Below are 12,725 nucleotides of genomic sequence, written 5' to 3'. Positions count from 1 at the left end.
AGATTTTGATGTATGAAAAGAAAACATCTCATTAAATCTTCAATTACAGAGTGATATTGAAATGTAAGGTAGGTCTTTGCTCTTGTGAGAATACAAAAACTTAAAATTTTTAGGAAGATAAAATAACTTTTATAATTTGATTTATCTTTTTAAAAGTCTTTAACATGTGTTGTGTGTAATGTAGAAGATAAAGATGAAAGAGTGGGTCAGGTCATTGTACCATGGGGTTACCATGATGTTCCTAACTTTCATCTTCCCAAGTTGCTATTAAAATATTTACAACCATACCAAAAAGGAAGAGAAGGAAAATCCATTGTAAAACGTTTACTCAGCACTTGGACTATGTAGCTCAAATTATATCCTCAGAAAGAGAAAGTCCCAAGGATGAAAGAGACACATTGAATTAGACCACTTTTCTGTCCCCAATTCTAAGTTGCACTGCCTACACTGAAACAAAAGCAGGGATCCAATTATTCACTTTTATTGAACCAGACAGAATGAGTCTCCCATTGATTTGGGGGATATTTAGCCACTCAAGGAAAAAAAAATTGTAAGGAAAGATGACTGTAAACAAATGGGTTTAAAACCTGTGCATTATTTTTGTTTTGTGAAAAGAAGTAACAATCTGAATTTCAATATTCTCAATCATGGTCTTAATAAAACAAAGGAATCAAAAAGAAAGAGAATAATGAATGCCCAGAACAATCCAAGATCATTGAAATGAAACCCCAAATATTATGACAGTAAATATAAATAAGCACTCTTAAATATACAAAGATTGTGAGGTATTTGTAAAATAAAATATGCAGAGATTATGAGAAAATACCTTACAAATGACACAGAAAGCATGAACATTTTCAGGGAAAAAAGAGGATAATTTGAGATTATAATGCAAAGCAAAATAAGTGGTAAATGGGGAGCAATAAATCTTTTTGATTGAAAAGACTATTGCAAGATAAAATTTGATAAAACCTGTAACTGGGCCTTGATAATTATTCTTTAGGCATAGAAATTAGGCCCTGAGGTTGTGAGAGGAGCAATCTTTAGTGTGTATTCATAGCCCACAGTTCCAATGTCTTTGAATTGAAGTCTGCTTTGTGTAGTGCAAGGGAGCAGTTAGCTAGACTCTGAGAGCAAGATCCAACATTAATCTCAGTCTTTCTAATTGGAACTTCTCCACCCTTTCAGCGTTTCTTTGGTTTGGGGAAATATTTACACATTGCCTTTCAGAGCGTGGCAAGTTCAAATGTGTTCCACTCCCCCACAGCATCACTCCACAGAGGATTGGAGATGAGCCATCTCCTGCCCTTACAATGCCAGAAACATTGCAAGGCCTACCCCCTTTCCCAGCCACCAACTAGAGGCCCACTGTGTTAGGGACATGAGGTGAATAAAATACACAAAACCTTGAGGAAGATCAGGAAGCAGTGCTTGTAGCATATGGAAAGAACTTCAGTATTAATGGGGAGAGAAATGTACTTTTCCTCTTTGGGTCACCATTGGTGCCTATTAGAGCTTAAACAAACATGTGTCTAATTGAATCAGAGAAGGGACAGAAGAGCTTATCTGACAGCAGTTTGAGAGAGTTTTGTTGGTTTGTGAGATTCATACAATATATTGAGTAAAAGGGAAAGTAGAGGAGCTTCTTGGGCAAACCAGAACTTTGTGATTCTAAACCAAAGGACACCTGAATTGAAAAAAAGAAAAAAGACCAGTGTGAGAATTGAAGATAACAAAGGCAGAATATGTCTGAAAGTGATTTGTAAGAATCAGAAAATGAAGACAATTTGATTCACTAAAAAGTCTGAAAAGTTTAATATACACTCTCAGATTCCTGGTTTACCAGAAAAATTCAACTTTGGCACTGCTATACAATAATTGAGCATGCATGAAGTTAATATGGTAAATCTTAATAAAATATTGTACATTATTGATGTTATTTTTATGCATGTATAATTCTCAAAGTTTTGGTATACCAGAAAAGGATGGGACAGCAAGGTATGTAAGGATATATACTAAATATGCTACACAGCATAATCTTCTTCCTTGATTTTCCCAGACCAACTGTAAGAATTCTTATAAGATGCACTATCAAAAGATTGCAACTGTTTAGAAGAATTGGTAAATGGCAGGCCAGTCATGCTTCTTAGTGTCTACCCAAATGAACTGAAAACATGTTCACATAAAACCCAGCATGCTATTTATAGCAGCTTTATTCATAATTGCCAAAACCTGGAATCAGCCAAGATGTCTTTCAATAGGTAAGTGGATAAACAGATGTGGCACATCCATACAGTGGAATATTATTCAGGGATAAAAAATAAGCTATTAAACCAGGAAAGAACATAAAGCAATCTATAATGCAAATTATGAAGTGAAAGTAGATAATCTGAAAAGGCTGCATACTATGTTTTCCAACTCTATGACACAGGCAAAATTATGGAGCCAGTAAAAAGATCAGTGGTTGCCAGGGGTTCAAGGAAGGAAAGGAGGGATGACTAGATGAGGCATAGAGGACATTTAGGGCATGAAACTATGTTGTATGATACTGTAATGGTGGACACATATCATTATACATTTTTTAAAAACTTATAGAATATACAACACGAGTGAACCTCAATGTATGAACTTTAGTTAATAATATTATGTTAATATTGGCTCATCAATTATAACAAATACACCATACTAATGCAAGATGTTAATAATAGAAGAATCAGGGGTGGGTGAAGATTGAACTATATGCGAACTTTCTCCATTCTGCTCAATTTACTGAGTTTTGTGGTAAACCTAAAGATGCTTTTAAAAATACATCTTTTTTTTTTTTTTTAAATCTGTGTATCATGGTTCTGGCCTGGGTTTCTAAAATACTGCTGGGGAGGCAGCAGGAGCTAAAAGGTCAAAACCAAATTGACCTTATTAGCACATAATCAATTTGATTATTGGCAAATTCAAAAGAGACTTCTGCATCCTAAATGTGATATAGGCAAAAGGTTTTGGAGCCAAGATCACTATGTGGGTACTCTCACTCTTACCAAACACTCATGGACCAAACACCCATGAGCTGTGGGGCTCTCTCCACTTCGCTCCCAACCTACCCGCATACATACACACCTTCACTCACTAAGTCACTGCATTAAAAAGTCAATATTTAATATTATATGAAAAACAAGGATTTGAGGGCATTGGGCCTATTAACTGTCTCTGGCATTTAATTTTAAATGCTAAATGAAAAAGTTAAATGCCTAAAATATTTTGTTATTTTTCTGAATAAACAATGAGTATGAATATGCCATATCTTAGAGTTATACATTTTTCATGTTTCATATTATAATATCTCATGTTTGTAAATTCCAAAGGAGTATTTGACTCCTGAGAAAGGCTCAAATTTCGAATAGGGGCATTATTTTCTCTTATTCATGAATCATGTCTTAATCTGTTATGAATATCAAAGAAAGAAGTGATAGGCTCAGTAGGAAATAAAAACTCCCCCTTGTGTATATTTCCCAATAATTTATTTTTTTTTCTCAGATCATTAGTATATAAAGAAAGATTTTTGGAGGAATGAAGTTTCTTTGCTGACAGAGATGATAACTTCAGTACACATAAAATGTGAGTCTGGCACTCTCCTTTGGCACCATGATCATGGAGGTCTATGCTACTTGTGAGATGATACATGCCGTGTCATTTTTGAGTAATAAAATATTTCCTATTTAAATAACACACAATAAAATTTAAAATGCTGTGAAGTCATCAATAATATTTTTTAAAGTCAGTATATCATAATAAAGTGATCTATTCTTTCATCAGATTCTACATATTATAGAGATAGGATTTCTTTTTCTATATTGGAGTACAACTGGTTTACAACGTTGGGTTAGTTTCTGCTGTACAACAAAGTGAATCAGCTATATGTATACATATATCCCCATATCCCCTCAGAAATGGGTTTTTTTTTTTTTTTTTCTTTTTGCGGTACGCGGACCTCTCACTGTTGTGGCCTCTCCCGCCGCAGAGCACAGGCTCCGGACGCGCAGGCTCAGCGGCCATGGCTCACGGGCCCAGCCGCTGCGTGGCATGTGGGTTCTTCCCGGACCGGGGCACAAACCCGCGTCCCCTGCATCGGCAGGCGGACTCTCAACCACTGTGCCACCAGGGAAGCAGAAATGGGATTTTTTGATAGAGAAGAAAATATGTCAACTTCTACAGAAGTAGGGGGCTTCTACAGAAGGTGACATAAATATACTCATCATAACCATACCAATTCTTTTTTGTGTTCTACTCAATTTGATTCCTCCCATAATTCAACATTAGCATTTATTTTGAGTTTCCAAAAGTTTTAAAATGTAATTTGATCAATTTGTGTGATTGATAAAACATTTAAACTTTTGATTTGGAAAATATACTCTAAAACATGATTATAACTCTACTTTGGTTATAAAAGTCTTGTCTGTGTGGTCTTTTAGCTATCCTTGAGATCCTTTCATGGGGTCATCAAGATCAAAACTATTGTAATAGCAAGATATACATGTATGCCTTTTTCACTCAGTTTCTCTCATGAATGTACGTAGACTTTCTAGAAACTATATAACTTTTTAAAATTTCAAAATACATTTTGAATTTATTTTATACATTATGGAACATTTTCAAGTTAAAACAATAGTATCATAACTTCCACCATATTCCAGAAATGTATCCTGAGAAAAATGGTATATGATGTCTAATATCATGATAGTTTGAATGCAGAACCAGAGGTAAGGATGCAGCTGTCTCCTAAAAAGTCAGACATTAAACGTTATTTGTAAAAAGGAACAATGATATCCCACTGCTCACTGAAAATATTTGGGAAAATATAGCTAATTTTCATAAATATATTAATTTTTATTGACATATAATGAGCTTATTATTGTTATTATTAATAAGATAATTAATTATTATTAAATGAAATAGCACACCTTTACACGTGAAGCTGAAGGTGGTTCTTATCTTTGGAAAACTTTGGTATCACTCCTGTCCAAATTCCTACTACTCAAATTATAAGCACTCACTTGCCTGCCCTGCTAAGATAATTTTATCTTTTCTACCATTGCCACTGACAATTAACAAAATAACTCAAAATAGCAAAAAATGTATTCAGTATTAAACTTTTTAAGTATATTAAATATATTTTTTAAAGGAATCTCATTTACATCTACAGCACTGAGACTTCCTAAGATTATAATTTGAGGCATTAAGCACAGTAAACATAGTCAATTATGTTGTAGGTGACTTTTGCAATCGAAAATGGTGAGAGACGAGGCAATTGTATACCTTTTATTCTTAGCTTTTAAGAATTTATATTCAGTCAGTTTCAGGGCTTGCAACTGTATACAGTCTCTCTGACAGGCTTCAAGTTGTCAGCTGAACCTAAAACCAAGTAAAACTTACAATGGAAATTAAAATTAATTACAATGTGTCTGTGTCGCGAACAACAGAATTTAATTTTATTGAGGACTGTTGTGAGCATTGCCTGCTTCTTCATCCTCAAATTATAAAAGTCAGAATTAGAACTATGAAGTATATAAAATACAGCAACAGAAGCTCAATTGAATTTTCAAAGTATTGTGGCTTCAAAAAATTGATAAGTAATGTACAGCCCAAAGAGCGAACCCTAAGGTAAACTGTGAACTTTGAGTAGTTATGATGTGTCAATGTAGGTTCATCGATTGTAATAAATATGCCATTCTGGTCATTGATAATGGGAGAAGCTATGCATGTGTTGGGACAGCGTGTATGTGGGGAATACCTGTACCTTCCTCTAAAATTTGCTGTGAACCTAAAACTTCTATAAAAAATAATACTTTTAAATGGATAAATATAATTAAACTATAGCTTTGGTGATAATAAAATTATCTTATTTTCTCTTTTCATTGAAAGTTCTATGGATATTCAGTAAAATCTTATCTTAATTAAAATTTCCACAAGTTTGCTAATATCTCAAGAATATTGCCATATTTAATTATATATGTTTAACAAAATCAGCCTAAGAAAATGAAGATTTCATAAACTTGCTGATGTTCTTTATTCATAAAATATTAAAATATGTAAATAAGAACACATATCTAACATAGAGTTAATAGGTAGTGATTTTCATCTTTGAATAGAATACTGTTTCCACCTTAAAATAAAAAGAATATGAAAAATTACAAGAAAGCTCATACATGACATGGAACTTCAATTCCTTTACAATGAAATATGACATTGTTGAATATACCAAAGAATCTGTCAATTAGCTTTCTTTGAAATATGGATTGCATACAGGAATGAAAGCATTACTAACACTGAATAAAATTTCTATTCAAAATTCCGTGAGGCAGAGAGATGTAATTCCACTCAGTCAATGAATTATGATACAGAAGAAGGCAAGGAAATGATGGGAAAACTGAGATCAATCATCAAGAAGATGCAATTGAACAGAATCTGTTAATAAATGAAGTTAACTACTTTGCCTTCCCATGTGTGCTCCCAATCATGTCTTTAAAGAATTGCATTTTATCTTTGCTCCATGGGACTTCAGAAAGCAGTTTTGTGTTTCTCTACATTCTACCCTGATATGGTAAAATTAACAGTATCACAAAAAGTTTACTTGAATTTTCATCAGATGAATGCGAGGCAGGCAAGGCATGTTCTATTAACCCTATTTTACTGCTAATGAAACCAAGAAACAAGAAGTTTAAATACCTTGGTGAAAGTCACAGGACTAGGGAGTGTACTGGTAAGACTAGAGCCCCAGGGTTTATTGATGATCTTTAAAAAACTACCTTAATTATAAGTTTTATAAAAGTGGCTAGCATTTACAGGGTGCTTACTTTATGACAATCTTCACAGTGCACTAAGTCACCTACATTTGCTAATTTATATTTCACAAAAATCCTATGTGCAAATGAGAAAATTTAAGGACAAGACTCACAGCTACTGTTAGCCAGTATTAAATCTGACGTAGTGGTACCATCTAATGGGCAGTTGGGAGGAAAACATTCTGAACAACAAGTTCAAAATGCTCCTAAAAGAGCATAAGTTCTAAGATGATAAAACAGTAGAAAGATGCAAATAATCTTCATGTAAAAGTAGACCATAATATAAGGAAATGCAATAAAGTACAAATTCTGAAAAAAAATTTTTTTCATTCATGCTGTGTGTTGTAAAAGTGTTTGGTTTTTAGTTTTTCTTTCCTTTCCATCCTTTCCACCCTTTCCTGATCTTCTCTTCACTACCTGTTAGTCTTTCTAGCACCACAATAACTCAGGACATAAATTGTTTTCCCAAATTAATTGCTTATTCCAGATAGATATTTCATAAATGGGTAAGATGAGATTTTGAAAATAATAATTAGGCATTATTTATCTCACAATTTAATTGTATTTATTAAGTAGCTATTTATTCAAGGCATTATGCTAGACACTATCAGTAAATAGAAGTGAGTCTTCCTCTGACAGAGTCTATTAAGTATAAGTGAAAAATTTAGCTTTTATCTCTAAATTTATTTAACTTGACTATTTACTTACTTCACTCTTATTTCCCATTTCTCTTTTTGCCCTCCATAAACTTTTAGTGACTTCTTTTTATGATGTTCTACCAAGGATAATGTTGAATCAAGGCATGCATTATCCTACGACTTGGTTTTGTGAGAGGGATTAGAAAATGTTTAGTGTTTCATTCAGATTTTTACTTTTTGAAAATATTTATCAAAAAGTAGAAGTTCCATCTGGGGATAAAATCCTGGGAATAGGTAGGAGATTTTTTTTTTTTATAGTGACAATGTACATTAAATCTAAATTGGTATTCTTGGAGAACAACACAGAAAAATCAAACAAAGGCAGAAGTAACTAAAATGAATCATTTATTGTTCAAAGATAATATAATTCTTCATAAGTAAAGATGTTGGGTTTTTATTTCTAATTGTATTTCAATCATGAGGAAAATTTTCTAAAATATGTTTGTTAAAAATATGTAGACTATCCCTTGATATGAACTAAAATATTCTTTTTATAAAATAATGATTTTATACTGGATGTAACAATTTAAATGAATAAAGTAAAACATGATTATTGCAACTTAGCTGTAAGAAATTCAAGATGACCTATAACATGTAAAAAGCAAATAGATTGATTTTGATATATTAACATATATATTACAATATATTTTAAAGTATAATAGTTTTTAGAATATTGTAATTTGTGTGTGAATAAGGAAATTAAAATTTTATAAACATTATTACACATTAAAAAAATAAAAAGTAATTCCTACAACACCTTTGAAATAGCACACTTGGGCTTCCCTGGTGGCACAGTGGTTGAGAGTCCGCCTGCCGATGCAGGGGACACGGGTTCGTGCCCCGGCCCGGGAAGATCCCACATGCCACGGAGCGGCTGGGCCCGTGAGCCATGGCCGCTGGGCCTGCGCGTCCGGAGCCTGTGCTCCGCAACAGGAGAGGCCACAACAGTGAGAGGCCCGAACAAAAAAAAAAAAAAAAAAAAAAACGTATTAAAAAAAAAATAGCACTCTCTTCTAGCATCTTATCTCCACTCCCACGCCTCACTAAAGCAGGTTTTTCAAATTATATATTTACCATCCACAGTATGTGAGACCATTTTAGTTGGTCACTATATGGATTTGAAGTGAATAGAAAAGAAATTTCAAGAATGGGACACAGATTTAGTTTTTGTTTTTAATTTGTTTCCTTTGATATTTTTATGTGTATGTCTGTATTCTAGGCTGTGGTGTAAAATCTTTTTCTTACTGTTAATACAAGTTAAAAAATGTCTGAAAATCACTAATCTTGAATCTGAAAAGTCTGCCTGCCTTTTTCTTCTTCTCTAAAACATTTGTGATCAATTTTCAGTGAAAATCCCTCATTCTTTCACCCACTCTAATCTTCTCTGCAAAATTCCTGAATCAGTCACTATACGATTAGGTACAAACTGCAATGCTATTATTATTTTTCAAACAGTGAGCCCAGGCTTCCATTGTGGAAAGAGAGATACAAAAATATGCGTTGATCCCTCCTACTACTGAGTTCCAGAGAATAAAAGTCTCACTTTCTACTCTGGATCTCACTTCCTTCACCATTTTTTTTTTTTTGAGAAAAATGGGAGGGGTTATGCACCACTCTCCATAAACAACATTTTCCATGTATCCACTTGAAGATGTTCCCTGTGGTGATTTTATTAAGAAATTTCCACAATTAAGCACACAAGGAGCTTTTGCTTAAAGCATCCTCCCGCACTTTACACACACCCATTGTTTCTAGACAAGTAAGAGTTATGCTATAAAATACTCCACCTATCCCACCCCATACCCCCCAAGCAGAAGTTGTGAGGGAAAAGTGGAACAGGTAAGGGATTTGGCAGGAGCGTAAAATCCCATGGTAAAGAAGGCAAAAAGAAATACAAGGTGAGATCGTACCAAGAAATTGAAGTGGAAAAATGCAGTCCTGACCATGATGAAAGATCAATGGCATTCTTCTGAGAAAACGCAGGATTTATACCATATATGAGCTTAGTTGAATGCAAATCTTTCTCGCATTGAAAATCATGCCCTCGCATTGTGCTGTAGACAGATATCAATAAGTGCAATGATTAATTTTCAGTGGTAACTGTATGTTTATTTGAAAGGATGGATTTTAATGTTAGGTTTTATACCAGAGTAACAAAATGGAAAAATAGTAACAAATGGAAATGTGATATTCACCTATTATTACCTCTTCTATACATTGTCTATTTGGGATTCTCTTATTTAATCTAACAAGTCCCATTAGTTAAACAAACAAACAAAAATAACTTGTGCAGCTAGAAGTTATATATCAATTTCAAATCACATTTATTTTTTTCTGCTGAGTTTAAAAAACAAAGGCAAACAGAAGCAGAGTGAAAAGGCTATGACAAAAAAAAAGAGAAAATCTCTCTGGTATTTTGTCAGCTTGGCATTCAGTAATCCTTAGGGGAAACTTGACTTCTGAATTCAACTTAATAGAAAAGCCCCTATGAACCCTGTCATGGGAATAACTATTACAGAATATGACACAAGTGTAGACAAGTGGGATCATTGCAGCAGAAAATCCTATAGCAATAAACCAAAATTTTTCTTGACAGAAGTAATCTAAGTTTGCTGATTATCAATTAGGCAGCTAGAGAAAGCTGATGGGACAGTAAACTTGAAGTATAATTCTCCCTAGGGTGGAGGAGAGGGAAAAATATTTCCAATCCTGGTGAACAATTTGAATCATATATAAGAGAAATTATTATTAGACTATTCAAATCATTATTTCAGCTTGCTAGAATAATCATCTATGTGATAAAATACACAATGAGTTGGAAAAACCATCGATATATTTAAAAGCATGATGTTATATCTGGATAATGTATAGTAAAACAATAAAACAATTCTTTACAATAATTTTAAGCAATGTTAATGGCAAAAATAACCCACATAGAACTAATAGACTGGTTCAAAAATTATTTTAAATATGAGGAAATTAAAATATTGAAAATATTGGTCTGTGATACAAATAGGCAATGTTCAAACTATCAATTCCCCTTGTACCTAAAACAGTGGAAAACAACATCATGCTAAGATCTATATTGACAAAGTAAATTGCTTACATGTAAGAAAGAAAATCTACTCAATTTTTCACACTATAAGCAATTTGAAAGCACGTTTCTACAATTAAGTCTTACAGTTGATAAGAATTAAAAGGTCTGAAATTTTACTCTACATATAAGCTAATGAGTTTGTCAGTCCCAGAATCATGGATGCTAGCAGAAAACATGAGACATCTGTGTCAAAGGTAAAAGGGTTTTATTATTCACAGGAAGAGCAGTAGCTATAGAATCAACCATTTCTTAAATGACACCAAGTTTCTGTGCCCCAATATTCATGGAATGAAACCAAAACTGCCAGGTGACACATGCACATACAGTAGACTGCAGTACAGGGAAGGACTCGAAGCAAGTATATTGGTCCTTTGCTTGGACCACTTCAAGAAGTGGTCCACAAACAGAAGTCAGTCCACTTCCGTTTGCAACGTGTGCAGAGCTCTGGAGACTCATTTTATTCACTAGTGTTTGTGTTGAATAATTAATAAAAATAGAAATTTGGCCTTTTATATGTCCAGTTCTAAAAGCTTACTATTTCTTTACTTTGCCTTGTGTTACGCTAGTTGGTTCTCAACTTTTTTTCATTATCACTCTTCCCACAAGATGACTCAAGGCATTTTTTATTAATATAATCTCATCAAATTTTAATGCCAAGAGTATACTGTGCATCTGTTTACATATCATATGTATATTTGTGCTTCCTACATAAAGAGGATAAGATTTTTTACACCTGGAGACCAAAATTTTTCTTCTTTGTAGGTGATATTAACTCTCAAGAATGCATGGGTGCGGCGAGGCGGTCCCTTCGAGTTCGAGTGTGGAAGTTCGCTCCCTGAAGAGAGTGAGGGCGGTTAGGTGCTCCCGGCCACTTTCCCATCCCCGGTTAAATTAAAAATACCTTTTGGAAATAAATTACTAGATGCTGTTTGTTTGGTACCTAACAAGAGCTTAACATATGGAATAATTCTTACACATGGAGCATCAGGAGATGTGAATCTTCCTCATTTGATGTCACTGGCATCCCATCTTGCATCTCATGGTTTCTTTAGCCTGAGATTTACCTGTAAAGGCCTTAATATTGTACATAGAATTAAGGCATATATGTCAGTTTTGAATTACCTAAAGACCTCAGGAGAATACAAACTTGCAGGTGTTTTCCTTGGAGGTCGTTCAATGGGCTCAAGAGCAGCTGCTTCTGTAATGTGTCATATTGAGCCAGATGATGCTGATGATTTTGTTCGAGGTCTCATTTGTATTTCCTATCCACTGCACCATCCAAAGCAGCAGCATAAACTTAGAGATGAAGATCTCTTTCGTATAAAAGATCCTGTACTGTTTGTGTCAGGCTCAGCAGATGAAATGTGTGAAAAGAACTTGTTGGAGAAAGTGGCACAGAAAATGCAAGCTCCTAATAAAATCCACTGGATTGAGAAAGCAAGTCATTCCATGGCAGTGAAAGGACGGTCAACAAATGATATTTTCCAAGAAATAAATACACAGATTTTGTTTTGGATCCAGGAAATCACTGAAATGGGCAAGAAATAATTGTCTGTAGTTACAAGCTATGTTATTCTGAATACAAATACAGTTAATTTGTTAAAGAACAACATACCTCTCAGCATTATGAGATACATTTCAGACTAATTTAATGTCCTTTAATGTTCTCCCGTTTTTAAAACACATTTTAATTGTGAAATTAATGCCCTTTACAAAGTGTCTTTTGAAAGCACTGTTATCGTTGTATAAAGATGATGTACAAATATTGAAGGTGGTCTAAATATAACTTATTTTCTTTAATATAGTTAAATTTTGAAAAATTAAACATTGAATTTTGTTACAACAAAAACAACAAAAAAAAGAATGCATGTGTTGCAATAATAAAAATTACTGATTATATTGTGTTCCACTAATAAAAATTAATGATCAACATATCAGGAAATTACTATTCAATCCTATGTAAATTCTAATCCTTAACAATTTTTATAACATATTCATGAGGAATTTCCATAAAGGTAATAAAGAAATATATTATATCACTGACTTCTGACAATAACTGTTCCAGTTGCAGATTATTATTATTATCTTTATTTAACA

The 12,725-nt window shown here is 33.5% G+C and overlaps 1 pseudogene across 1 annotated transcript; it reads left to right on the top strand.

Annotated features, from left to right (window-relative positions):
* The first annotated feature begins 11,427 nt into the window (after window positions 1-11,427).
* LOC114903220 lies at window positions 11,428-12,465 on the top strand (annotated as a pseudogene). Its single transcript, XR_003795656.1, has one exon. The product of XR_003795656.1 is annotated as a testis-expressed protein 30 pseudogene (transcript).
* The last annotated feature ends 260 nt before the right edge of the window (window positions 12,466-12,725 follow it).

This window comes from Monodon monoceros, unplaced genomic scaffold (genome assembly GCF_005190385.1).
Source record: "Monodon monoceros isolate NGI ecotype Baffin Bay Population unplaced genomic scaffold, NGI_Narwhal_1 Super_Scaffold_20, whole genome shotgun sequence".
Classification (NCBI taxonomy): domain Eukaryota; kingdom Metazoa; phylum Chordata; class Mammalia; order Artiodactyla; family Monodontidae; genus Monodon; species Monodon monoceros.
This window is presented reverse-complemented; position numbering and strand designations above follow the sequence as displayed.